This window comes from Dermacentor andersoni, chromosome 1 (genome assembly GCF_023375885.2).
Source record: "Dermacentor andersoni chromosome 1, qqDerAnde1_hic_scaffold, whole genome shotgun sequence".
Taxonomy (NCBI): Eukaryota; Metazoa; Arthropoda; class Arachnida; order Ixodida; family Ixodidae; genus Dermacentor; species Dermacentor andersoni.
In genome coordinates, this window is record NC_092814.1 from 125,363,945 (window position 1) to 125,377,107 (window position 13,163).

At 41.1% G+C, this 13,163-nt stretch overlaps 1 long non-coding RNA gene across 2 annotated transcripts in view; it reads left to right on the forward strand.

Moving 5' to 3' along the window:
- The window catches only part of LOC140216635 (uncharacterized), a 169,051-nt gene that overhangs the window by 144,004 nt on the left and 11,884 nt on the right, over positions 1–13,163 (forward strand). The window contains exon 3 of one of the 2 annotated variants that reach the window (XR_011893208.1): positions 7,282–12,422. The exons of the other annotated variant lie outside the window; for it this stretch is intronic. This is a non-coding gene — a long non-coding RNA (uncharacterized lncRNA). Of the gene's footprint in view, positions 1–7,281; positions 12,423–13,163 lie in introns of those variants that run through there. 2 annotated transcript variants of the gene reach the window in all.

The window sequence follows — 13,163 nt, forward strand, 5'->3', positions numbered from 1 at the left end:
GCTGCGAATATCATCGGCAGCAACCAAAACACTCCTTCCCATTAGTGGGCCCAGTGCAGGCTTAGACAAAACTCGTTTATATCCACCCCATGACCAAAGCACGCGGAACAACGTGGAATTTGCAAAACACAGCGTTTCCATAACGCGAGACGGACTTTCGCGTGGTCACGTGCGCTGTCATAATGTGTCTATGACAGTTGCAAATAATCATAAAGAGAAAGTGTAGTAAATTTTTCATGCTCTAATCCGTGTTCCTCCATGATTGCTTCAAGGAGAGAGTGATGGTTGCCTGTTAGAGTGCATGCGGACATAATGTGGTGAACCTGTGATATTACTTTTATATTACATGCTTTCAGACACAATTATTTTGCGGAAGGACTACAGTGTCGATGCAGGTAAGCTGCAGTTGACCTGTAGGTAAACAAACTTCTAGTAACATGACAGTAAATAAATAATACGGAGCATGAGATACTTCCATAAAGCTGCGACAATCGCATATGACTACCTTTTTATAGATGTTTGTAAATTAGTTAGCATGAAAAGTGGATTTGCCCGTTTTTTTTTTTTTTTGAAAGCTTGAAACATAAAAATTACGAGTGAGTCCTTCATACCTTGTACCTGATGAGCGCCTTTCAGGAGAACTGTCCTGACAGGGCGTACTCGATATTTTTATCAACAATAACAAACTATATCAATGAGTGCACAACTCATGTGTCCTTTCAGCAAAGATTCTCGTCTCCCAGAAATCCATGGATTACAAATGCGTTGCTGCGCTCTATAACAAAAAAGAATAATCTTCACAAATAGGTGAGACTGCAGCCGTTCAACACAGCTCTGCGAACTAAATTTAAGAATTATGCAATATCCTTTCTGGTATCCTTAAGCGCACAAAACGGGACTATTACGAAAGACGGATAATTCAGAACGGAATGAATACCAGGCGTAATTGGGAGCTTATTAAAGAATTTCTTAATATTACAGAGTCTAACACGGGCATTATAAAAAATAATTTACGACAACGAGGAATGCACAACCGAGGCTGACATATCAAATGCTTTTAGTGATAATTTTGCCACTTGCCAGAACACGCTATCGCCTAGCGTTTCACGCCATCTCCCACGTTGCGCTCAGTCATTTTTCCTTCGACCGGTTTCTTCCGAAGAAGTTTTAAAGGTAATTTCTTCTCTTAATGTTACTGGACCTGGCCTAGATTCTATTCAGCCTTCTAGAATAAAACTGGTTGCGGCAGACATATCATTTGTTTTTGCAGATATTGTTAACAAAATTTTTAGCACAGGCATATTTCCTGATTTGATGAAACATGGTAAAGTAATCCCTGTGTTCAAAAAGGGTTCTCGTGAAAACATTAATAACTACCGCCCCATTTGCATTTTGCCGTTTTTTAGTAAGGTCATTGAAAAACTTATCTACACTCGTCTAATGCACTATCTCAATAAATTTAATCTTCTTTCTCCATTCCAATTTGGTTTTAGGCAGAATTATTCGACGGAAATGGCATTAATTAACTTCACGGATAACATTAAACGCTTTATTGACGAAGGGTTTGTTGCAGGAGCCATATTCATTGATCTAACAAAAGCCTTTGACACTCTAGATCATTCTATTCTTCTGTATAAGCTCGAATCTTTCGGTATTTCTGGCCCACCTTTAAATCTTATTCGTAGCTACTTGTCTAACAGGCCTCAAGTAGTGTATCTTAATGGCCAGTTCTCTTCTACTAAAGTAATTAACTGTGGCGTTCCCCAAGGCTCTATCCTAGGCCCATTGTTGTTCTTATTATTTATAAATGATCTACCTAATGTACTTACCAATTGTAACTGTTTGTTATATGCTGATGACACGACCATCTACTCATCACAGAAATCACTTACCGCACTTCAAGACACGCTTAACACTGATCTTAACAATGTGTATTCCTGGTGCACTGATAATAAACTTCAAATCAATCCTTTAAAAACATAATCCACAAACGCCGATTTCTTCTCCAATAACTGTCTCGTTAAATACTTATGTTATACCGACATCTGATTCTGTTAAATTTCTGGGTATTACTCTCGACAAACACCTTAAGTTCAATAGCCATGCTAACTCGCTAATAAAAAAGGTTTCATTTGGCATCCGCATTATCATTAAAACACGCGCATTCTTCCACCCTCATATTATTAGATCGTTGTATCATGCTTATATTAACAGTCATTTATCATACTGTTTATCTTCATGGGGTAATACATATGCCATTCATCTCAAACCACTTCAACGTCTTCAAAATCGGGCAATAAAATTAATGATCTTTAGCTCATTATGCTGCCATTGTTTACCTAACTATCAACGTCTTAACGTTTTCCCATTCAACAGCTGTTCTATCATAAGTTGTCACTCATTACATTTCGTCTCTTTCATCGTGAAATAACCTTAGACAGTCCTCCTTTTGATAACCTCATGAACAAAAATAATACTAGGTTTTCAGAACGCTATAACCTTCTATTACCTAAAATCAGATCTAACTATGGTAAATTTACACTTCGTTTCTATGGTATTTCACTTTGGAATCGCATCCCTGTTAATATTAAGTCATCTCTTTCATTGCAGTTTTTTAAACACAATATGAAAAGAATACTGTTAGCAGAACCATCTTTTCATTTCTCATAAATATATATTCGTATTTATTAAATTTTCTTTACATTATTTCTGTTATTGTATCGTTAGGCTTCATATTTCTGTAAAACACTTTGCATTTTTCTTTGTTCGTAATATGCAGAAGAGCCAAATTTTTTTTACAGATTACTAGATATTCCTGCTTATGATTATTTATTGTGATATTACTGTACAACGCTGTTTTTAATATATATCTAATTGTCTTCTATTTATTTGCACTTGTTCCCTACGAATTGTATTTCTTGACGCGTTTTTTTTTTCTTTCGTTTTGTTTGTTTGTTCGCCCTCTACTTGCTGCTCTAATACTCTTATGCACCCACTAATGATAGGAGGTCCCCCTGGCAGTTTCTCACTCTGGGACCTCCTGATGCTGTATATAATATGTAAGCCCGTTTCTTGTACATGCAATAACAACAATAAACTTGAACTTGAACTTGAACCTCACAACATGGCAGGGCGCGGAGAAAGTCGGTGGAAAGAGCCAGGGCATGCACTCAACTCACAACTGAATTTATTATGGAAAACCAATGCACTACCATTTTCTTCTCTCTCATTTTTTTTTAGTAGAATAACTTTTTAATCGGTGGTGAGTTGTCCCAGATAGAGCTGATCCACTTCTTCTGGTGCAGTTATTGAAGAGGCGCAAGTTACCTACGGCATGAAAAATTGCAATGTCCAAATAATTAATTTTATAAATCCACTAGTTAACTTTTTAATTATGCACTTTAGGGCGCGTGTTAAAATTGAGAAATTGAAGCCAAGCGGTGGAAAATTCATGTACGATTAGAAAAAACAATAAGATTAGCGTCACTTTCGAGGTCTCCGCCTTTAAAATGGGTTGCGAAATACATTGGCGTTGGCTTCGAAACGTTGGTCGGATCTTCGAATAGTGGAACAATGACATTCTATGCCTTCCATATAAATCGAAGGGGCAACCTCCTTTCTTAGTTAAGCAAAAGTAAAGCAGTGCCGTTCATATCACTTCGGACGTGATTTTAAGAACCGGACTCCCACTTATGAACATCTTGAAGGGGCAGCGCAAGAAGACGAAGACAGAAGGCAGGAACACACAGGACAGCGCTGAACTCACAACCAACTTTATTCGAAGGCATACACAAACTTATGTACAAAACCCAAAGCCACGTGCTCTCCCATTGATGGCGTCATTATCAGTGTGCAGGCAAAAAACGCAAAACCCTGTAATCTAATGCTGCACAATGAGGCGTCTTATTGCGCTGCCCCTTCAAGATGTTCAACCAGTACCAACTCGCCCAGATGTCGATCCTCCCACTTATGAGTTAGGAGTTCTGGCAGGACATTTATTCCGGTTTGCATTCCAGAAACATCATAAACTCATTAAAATAGCACAGACTCCACCGCTGCGAGTCAACTGACTGCGCTAAACAGCTCCAATGTAATGTGCCATTTTCTATGACATACCAACACACATGACTTAGCAACACTACAACTCTACCAAACGAATATCTACAGAATCAATCCTCAAAGATCGGTCTCCGCCTGAACGCCACTGTGCACTCCCGAGTAACTGTTGCCAGTTTGTGCCTTTACAAACGTGCAAATTCATCCACCAAGTGGCGGTTCGGGTTGTCGGTGGCATGGTGACACTCGAAGTTCTTTGGCGCATCTGACTCATTAGTCAGGAACAACATGCAGTAGGAATTGCAACCAGCCTGGTTGTTCGCCCGGAAACTTGGGATTGAACAAAAGCATTCTGTGTGGCGCACACTTTAGGTATACGCGGGAGGTCGGGGGCGCGAGCATCGAGGCATCTACAGCGTGGCCGCGTATATCTCGGAGGCCATGGCGTTGGCTAATATTATTCTACACGCTCTGCTTGAAGTCACAAGCCTAGCACGTTTTGTTTATTACATAGCAGTTTACAGGCTTCATTTTAATCACGAAAGAAGTAACTTGATAGTATTATGCTACGATTAGTGTGACTTGTTAAAAAACCTTATCGTGAACTTGGAGACTAAAGACATAAAGCAACTTTTTTGTGTACAATGTAATGCAGTTATGGGGTATAGTGATATACCGACTGTATCAGGTGATGTAAGGCTCATTCACAGAGGCGACTCGCAGAGCTAGCGCGACCGAGTTGGTCGCAAAGCAACCGCTCGCAAATGGCCGCATTGGTCAAAAATTGACTGTTTTGGGTCAGTCGCTCGGCTGCTCAATCTTTTAGTCGTGGAACGGCAGTCGCAAACCCACTGAACCAATCAACGACGCAATATAGTAAGACGTTCCCATACGCTGACTTTTATTTTACGCGGCGACTGCGGTGAAAGCAGACGTGAATGGCATCGATCGCGAGACATTTCGCTGTGGTGACGGGCAGCTCGCGCAAGCTGGTGAGTAGCTGGTCAGTCGTCTTGAATGGCTCTTTAGTAACCAGTCGTGGTCGATTGCACGACGTCTGTCAGTCGTTAGTGTGAATGCGCCTTTACATAGATAGCCGGCCTCAGAGCTCTTAACTCCTTAGCGTAGTAAAATAACTTTGGGACTGAAGGCGTCGCAAAGTGTCTCACCCCCATAGTCTTAAACACGCCTTCACTCAACGCTTCTCATCGACTCAGCCAAGTCGAGGCGACGGGGCTTCCTTCACCCAAGGCGCCGTTGCGTTTTATGAACGCTACTCCACCTTTCCTCCGCCGAGAAACGCCTCGAAAATGCGCCCTCGACTCGAGTGAAGTGCACCGACCGAAAGAAAGCGTCTGATATCGAGACTATTCCTACATGTGCTTATCAAAACTACAATTATTTAAGACAAATATGTGTTTCCGTTAAGTTGTCTTCCTAATCAAACGACCACATGGCGCAATGCACCACTTTAGCTAGGCAACGCTGCCACTGTGAGCATTCGACTGATAGATCAAGCGGCAGCTGTGTTTAAGGTCTGGCATCAATCGTACCCCAACAGCTTAGAGCATGGCGCATGGTCTGAGAACCAAGAAAATTGGCGCCGGCATTTGTCTGCTGCTCTTTTTTTTTTCCAATGCTTCATTGGCGGTTCACGTTGCGGTTGATTTTGTACGTGTGTGTATGGTGACCGAGCCGGAATGACTTCGAAGGAGGCCACAGATGGAACGGCCGATGGGCAGCTTTGTTTACCTTCAAGATCGAGTGGTGCTGAAAGCTTGCTCAAAGCAAGAACTGGACAGAAAATATGGGTGGGTAAGCCATTTTTGCGTGGAAGGGAACACTATGTTGATGTGGTCTTCGTGAGGTTGCTGCGGCGCTGTCGATGAAACGTTTCCGATGTGCTCAAGCATGACTGACTCGAGTTGTTCATGTAGCGGGCATTAGTACCTGAAGCATATTCGAGGCAGCATAAGCTTGCGCAAAACATTTTTTTTTTTTTTTGCTAATTGGATTTTGTGGGAGATTCTGCACGACAATCTGGTATTAGTTCTGCTTTTTTAAACAAAAATGCACAATGTGCCGGTCGGCGCCTGTGTCAAACGATCATTCCAGTATCGTGTATAAAATCTTTCAGTAGAGGAGAAGCCGTCATAGTATAAATGTGGCGGAATGCATATGGTTGAGTGCGTAGTACCGGCAGGTAGAAGAAAAGCATTTCTGAGTACTGTACTTTGTTTTAGAAACCGTGGTGGTTAGTCGATTTGTGCAAATTGTAGCACACATGGACAATGAACCAGCACTGGTGCCTGCATTTCCGGTGCTTCCTCATTTCCCATATACGCTACGCAATGTTTCAATCTTCTGAAAATTAACTTGTCAGCAGTTAATTACCCGCATTAGTGTTTTTCGCCTTACCTTTTTCAATGTGCTATGTGGTAGCATCTGATGCATGTTCCATAAACTGTGCGTGTACATAAACTGTGCTTTCAAATTCTGCAAATGGCCACATAATTTTAGTTGTGCTATGTCTTTTCCTTTCCGTTGCTTAGGTACACTGATTCTACTTAACGCCCGAACGCCCTGTGTACAATATATTTTTGGCATTCTAGTGCAGGATGTCGGCCTTGCAAAGAACATTTGATGAAAAAAATCAACGTCTCTGATGCACAGTAAGGCTTCTGGCAGACCTGAAAGCATGGATAGATACGGTGCCTGCCTGTTGGAATTGCACCAACTCGCTCCCCTGAAAGAACCTAGTTGCTGAAGAAGTACTTGATTAACCGACCCGGTAATTAGCATGCGCTTATACGCATAAACTTTGTAATAATACTGATGTTACGTCTCCCCACATAGACAAAATGGTGACATGGATTCCGTGTTATTTCCAACCACAAACATGAAACAGCTATACCATAATGAAATCAAATTCACCTTTCATTCCTCTTCAGCTGTCACATAATTTTTGTTTTCAAGAGCATACATTCATGATTATGATGTGCGAGGTCATCAGTTGCCCATGATGCGTTGCAACTGCGGCGTGAGCTTTTTACTGCCCACAATCTGTGATGCAGCAGTTTTGTAGCATTTGTAGCCAGCACTTTAGTATTTAGTGGTATGCTAGAGCTACTTTAGCATGAGCAAGTGTACATTAAGAAATGTGCCATAATTTTATGGTTCGTCTCAACTTGTCTGAAGTAATGCACTCTATACTGTATTTTTCAGCATCATCATTGTGACAATCTGCATCATCATTTGGCCTAATTTGGGATCCCACAAGACACGCTGCTACCCAGGGTTTTGTTCCTTGGTCAATTGCTGAAGTTCTGCAAGCCCCATGGAAGCCAGCTGTCATCCCTATCCAGTGGAATCAACGAGAAGAAAGGGGTTAACCGAGGGGCCCGATCTTTATTAGTCATATCATAAGAAGCCAACAAACACTGACACCAAGGACAACATAGGGGAAACATATGCTACCTGAAGGCATCAATGTTGCCGGATTCGGGACCCTCGTTATGTAAGGTGCGAAATGCGAAGGTTGTGGGTTTGGTTCCCACCTGCGGCAAGTTGTTTTTTCATCCACTTTAATTTCCATTAATTTATTGTTTCTTTATTTCATTTATTAAGCGCAACTAATTTCCCCTATGTTGTCCTTGGTGTCAGTGTTTGTTCGCTTCTTATGATATGACTATCCAGTGGAAGAAATTCATTGTTCCGGCCTTCATAATTCATCTTAAGCTGCAGCTAGAACCAGAGTAGAAACAGCATATATTCTGCAAGGATTTACCTTTACATGCCCTCGGGTGCCTGCACCCGACAGGCTACTGTCTAGAATACAGATAGTGTTTTATTCTAGAATATATGTGTAAGCATTACTACTGCTTCTGTTTATAGGATCAAAGTTCACGCTGTATTTGCATACTATCAAAGTACAAAAAGACGAGCATTATGTTAATTTGTTGTTTTAGAAAAAAATTGGTGCTTGGATTGACCTGAAATTATTAAAGGGTACGTACTGTTTTAATAAATATGGCTGAAGAAAAGAAAGCCTGGATAACAAATACAATGACTTCAGCTATAACGTGTCTATAGGCAAATGCATGCAGTAAAACTACTTTTAGTGGTGATGTTTGAGCTCACAGGATGTCAGATGCGGTAGGGTAGACGTCTTAGCCAGAATAGTGCGACTATTGTAGTGCAACAAAACACATTAACTGGAGCTTTTCACTTACACATCAATGCAAGCGCAGCACACACTTCGAAAGACAGTTGCTCTGCGTGCTTGTGTTGGCAGCCTGGTTCCTGCATAAGACAAGGGGTTGGTGATAAAGATACAATGATGTTAAGGCCCATGAAAAGAAGCTTAGGTACTGTATTCGTTTTCTTTAGCTTGCATTTCATACTAATTGCATTCGTTTAAGACTTTTGTGTTTTAGAACGGGATTTCTTTACATTAATGAGCTTATACTGCTTTTATTTATAATTGAAAAGAAACATTTTTTAGCTGGTTTGGCGCTTGCACAGGCAGACCGATATACAGCGGTCTATCACTTACATAATGAACCCTCTAGAGAGCTGGAATGTTCGCAACAGAGATATGCGAGATATATCTGCTACCACTTGCTAGCAGTGTCTGTATTAGGAGCTCTCACTGCACTGCTACAGCTTTTTTATCACAATAAAAGATAATGTCATCTACAAAAACTACGCTCTGTTGTATTGTTATTATGTGTTTTTATTCAACAATAACATTCCATTCACCTGTGTATACATGCAGGTATAATTCTGAATGCCGTTTCATGGTTGGTCACTTCCTCGTTGAGCTCGGATGTTCATAGGCATGACAAACTAATTAAACTGAATATTTTGGAGCAAGGCTTGCGTAATTATTGGTTACCGCTTTAAATTCCACCAACTGCACAGAGTCCCCGCAAAAGTGCAGCACTTTTTCTTCCCTAGCGCAACAAGCTGCATGAAATAGGGAAAAATGAAAAAGAAAGAGTTAAAGTGAACGCACCTGCTCGTTTAAGAGATGATCGCCTTGCTGCATTGTGTTTCGCCGTTCTTGGATTAGTGTAGTCAGTGACGATCTACTCTCGTACAAACCGCGCGAACGGGGGCGACTGCTGGCGCTTGCACAAGCAATACACGCACTAATCGTACGAATATTCGTAGTTGTTTTCTTTTCATAGGTTCGATGTCCGCCACAATTACGTATCACGCCATGCTTGAACTGGTGCGGCTTTGTACGATCAGCTACAAGAAACACGTGAAAGCACTTGCGCCCATAGAAGTTTTGGAGCACTCACACGAAGAATACCTGTATGCAGGTCAACAAATGGCTCATGGACGGAGTAAGACGACAGTCACTGCACTAGCTCGCAGTCTTCTTGACAGGACGGCCGCTCTGTCTCAGCGCCGCAGGGGAATAATTCCGTTACCGGAGCGCTCCAGAGGACTGCACTGGTCCCTAAAACGAAGCCATTGAAAATGCGCAGCATCGTTAACTAAAGAAAAGCTACGGAAGCAACTGGCGTCCATCGGAAAAAGCTGACGGGGCGAGCGACAGATTACAAGGCAGCCATGTTTATGCACTAACTTTACTCGAGGAGCGATTCAATGTAGGTGCCGGGGTACCTTGAGATTATTGAGCAAAACGCTCGAGCCTTCTTTCACTTAAGGCGCGTTTCGAGCGAGGTGCGTTTGTGAATACGGGGGTTAGTGCTTCGCTACAGAACACAACAAAGATAATAATAAGGCTTCGATGGTAATAGTGAAAGTCCTAGAGCCTAATTATTTGCGAAATAGATGTGGATGCTGTGTCCCGCTACCTTTGCAGTTTTCCCGAGAGCGCTCTGATAGGACCCATCGAAGATCCCATGACATCAGCAAGCCCTAGTGCCCTTCTATATGCACAGCATGTGCTTTATCGGGCTTGTCCGTACTTTTCTATGCTTTACAGTTTAAAGAACGCCCCCACATGTTCACTAATTCTGGCTGGATGCTCCATTCTGCGACTTTCCTCCTGAACGCAGTTTTCTGTCACACTACTGTGCAGCGAATGCGTCGTGGTGGCATTTAACAAATTCCTGACGCGTGTGCTTTCTCGAAATTGAAGAGTCTGCCCGTATCCACCTTAAGCACGTGCTTGAATTGAAGATGCATTTTCTGAGCCGCATAAAAAAAAAGCATACTAAGACATCCACGGTTCGGTCAGGCCATTGGCAGCACTTCCCTTGCGACCTTGCAATTCTTACGTGAGCACCGCACATAATGCTACCACACGGCTCACCATGGACGATATTGCTTCTCCGCATACGACAATGCATCCTTGAGATATATATATGCCCTGAGCAGCTATTCTACAGAGAGCATTCGCTTATATCTGCAAGGGTAGTGGATCATGACGCATGTGTGCACTTATGACTCGTCAAAGCATCAATGCCCTTCGTACAACTTCTTTCTGCCCATCACAGGGAGAAATGTTCTCCTGTCGTCTACAAAGAATTACATCACCAACATTGGCAGTAGTGTTGCGATAAAAGAAGCATCAAATACATGTCAGCGCAAATTCCACGCCCCAAGACAATGTTTACGGACTGGAAGGCAGCTTTACCATCCCAGCAAGCCACAAACGTCTCTGCATTGTACCAATTAGGTGCTAATGTCCAAATCAAGACAGACTTCTGCAGGTCTGTTATCGGTTATCGGTTAAATTATCGGTTAATAAGGCACCCGGACTTGACGGCATTCAAGTTAAGATCTTGAAAAACAATATTGATGTCTTATGTGTGCCCCTTTGTCACGTGTTTAACCATGCGATAAGTAAAAATGTTTACCCAAATATACTAAAAGTGTCAAAGATTATCCCTGTATACAAAACTGGTGATCCGAACCATCTGAGTAGTTATAGACCTATTTCAATTCTTAGTGTAGTTAACACACTATTCGAAAAGCTCATTGTGCTGCAGGTAAATGCATTTCTTGTAAGCAATAACGTTATCTGCCCGCAGCAGCATGGTTTTGTTGCAGGTAGATCTACATCAACCGCAGTCTTAACACTTTCGCAATCGCTTAACTCTGCTCTTAACAAGAATAACATTGCTGTGTCGATCTTTCTTGATATAAAAAAGGCGTTCGATACGATCTGTCACTCCATACCGTTAGTAAAACTGGAATCTTATGGTATCGTTGGAAACGCGCTTCAATTCATCAACAGCTACTTTAAGGCACGAAGGCAACAAGTGGTAATTAACAAACATCATTCTGCTTTCACAGATATCGTATGCGGTGTACAGCAAGGCTCGGTTTTAGGCCCTATTCTGTTTTCATTATATATAAATGATTTACCGGGTGCACTTAACCTGTCAAAAGTTTTGATGTACGCTGACGATACCGCCTTAGTTTACTCAGGGGACTCCCTTTCGTCATTACAAGACACTATATCTGGTGAACTGCTAAAAGTAGTTAAATGGTTTTCAGAAAATAGACTAGCCCTAAATACTGATAAAACTAAGTATATCATATTTCACTCTAACAGGAAAATACTAGACTACAGTGAGTTCACTTTGACTCTAGCGAACCGAACTCTGGATTGTGTTGATTCATTTAAATATTTAGGTGTTACTTTAGACAGTCACTTGCACTGGAGAGAACAAATTTGCGTTGTCTGTAAAAAACTCGCTTTCAGCTGTTACACACTGGCCCGTGCCCGGCAATATTTTCCGCGTGCTTTGCTTCGTTGCATATACTTTTCTTTGTTTCATACCCACATGAGCTATGGTTGTGAAATATGGGGCCTAACATATAAAACTTACTTAACACCTACAGTGCAGTTGCAAAAACGCGCCCTAAGAATAATAACATTTTCCTCTGTTCATCACCCAAGTAGCGTTCTGTTTACTGACCTTCGTATTCTTTCTTTCCCAGCGTTAAGAAATTATAAGATCACTTGTTTAGTTCACAAAATACTGAACACCAACTTTCCCTTACCCAACACCATATTTAACTTCCCACGTGCAAACACCAGGCAAGCAACTAACTTTAACTTAAACCTTCCTTATTGCAGCAATGTATACGGTGAACGATTAATAGAGTTCTTTGGCGCTATAACTTGGAACACTGTGCCTGTGGAGATAAAAGTAACCAGAAATTTTGATCTTGTATGTAAACGCTTCTTCTTGTCTAGCCAAACGTAATAGCTCTTCCTTAAAAAAAAATACTTGTTCATGTAAAAAATGTACTTACTCATTGAGCAGATATGTATTTGGCTGACCTGCATATGTACTTTTGTGTATTGGACCAGCTACTAGCCACATAGGCTATTGGTCCAACTATTTTTGTACACATTACTTGACTTGTTTAAATAAAGCTCACTCTCTGATTAATTAATTAATTAATTAATTAATTAATTGATTGATTGATTTGTTGATTCCTTGATTGATTGATTGATTGATTGATTGATTGATTGATTGATTGATTGATTGATTGATTGATTGATTGATTGATTGATTGATTGATTGATTGATTGATTGACGCCACAGGCAGGTACAGCCGCCGTAATACTTTATACGAACAGAGAAGGCCCATTTGTAACTATTTAACTTGGAACAACGCTGCTTATAAGGAGCGAAAATTAACTGTTTTAGAAAGAATACGCATTAAGTTAGGAAATTCAAGGCTGCACAGTGAGAAATCACTAGCGATCCTTGCAGTAGAATAAAAAATGCGCTTAAGGAGTGTTCAGTTTAAGTGTGACGGTGGATGTACTTTTTTTGCTAGATAAATACAGGACATGTATGTTTCTCTGACTTAAGAAAGAGACGGCCTATAGATTTTGTCACATGACCTCTAATGTACGTCGTAAAAACATGACAAATAGACGTTTTTCGGACCACAAATGAACAATCTTCCCAGAGGCTTTATTTTTTTCTAGTTTTTGTTTGCGACCGAATTATGTTTCCTAATTTGTTCCAAATATATTGCGAAGCTATCATGTCTGCATTTCATATCTGTACATCTACTCTGGGTATTTTTTCATACAATATACTTCTAAAACTTTAGTTAATTCAAAATGCCACCTGCGCCAGGCAGAAGGTCTATAAGAA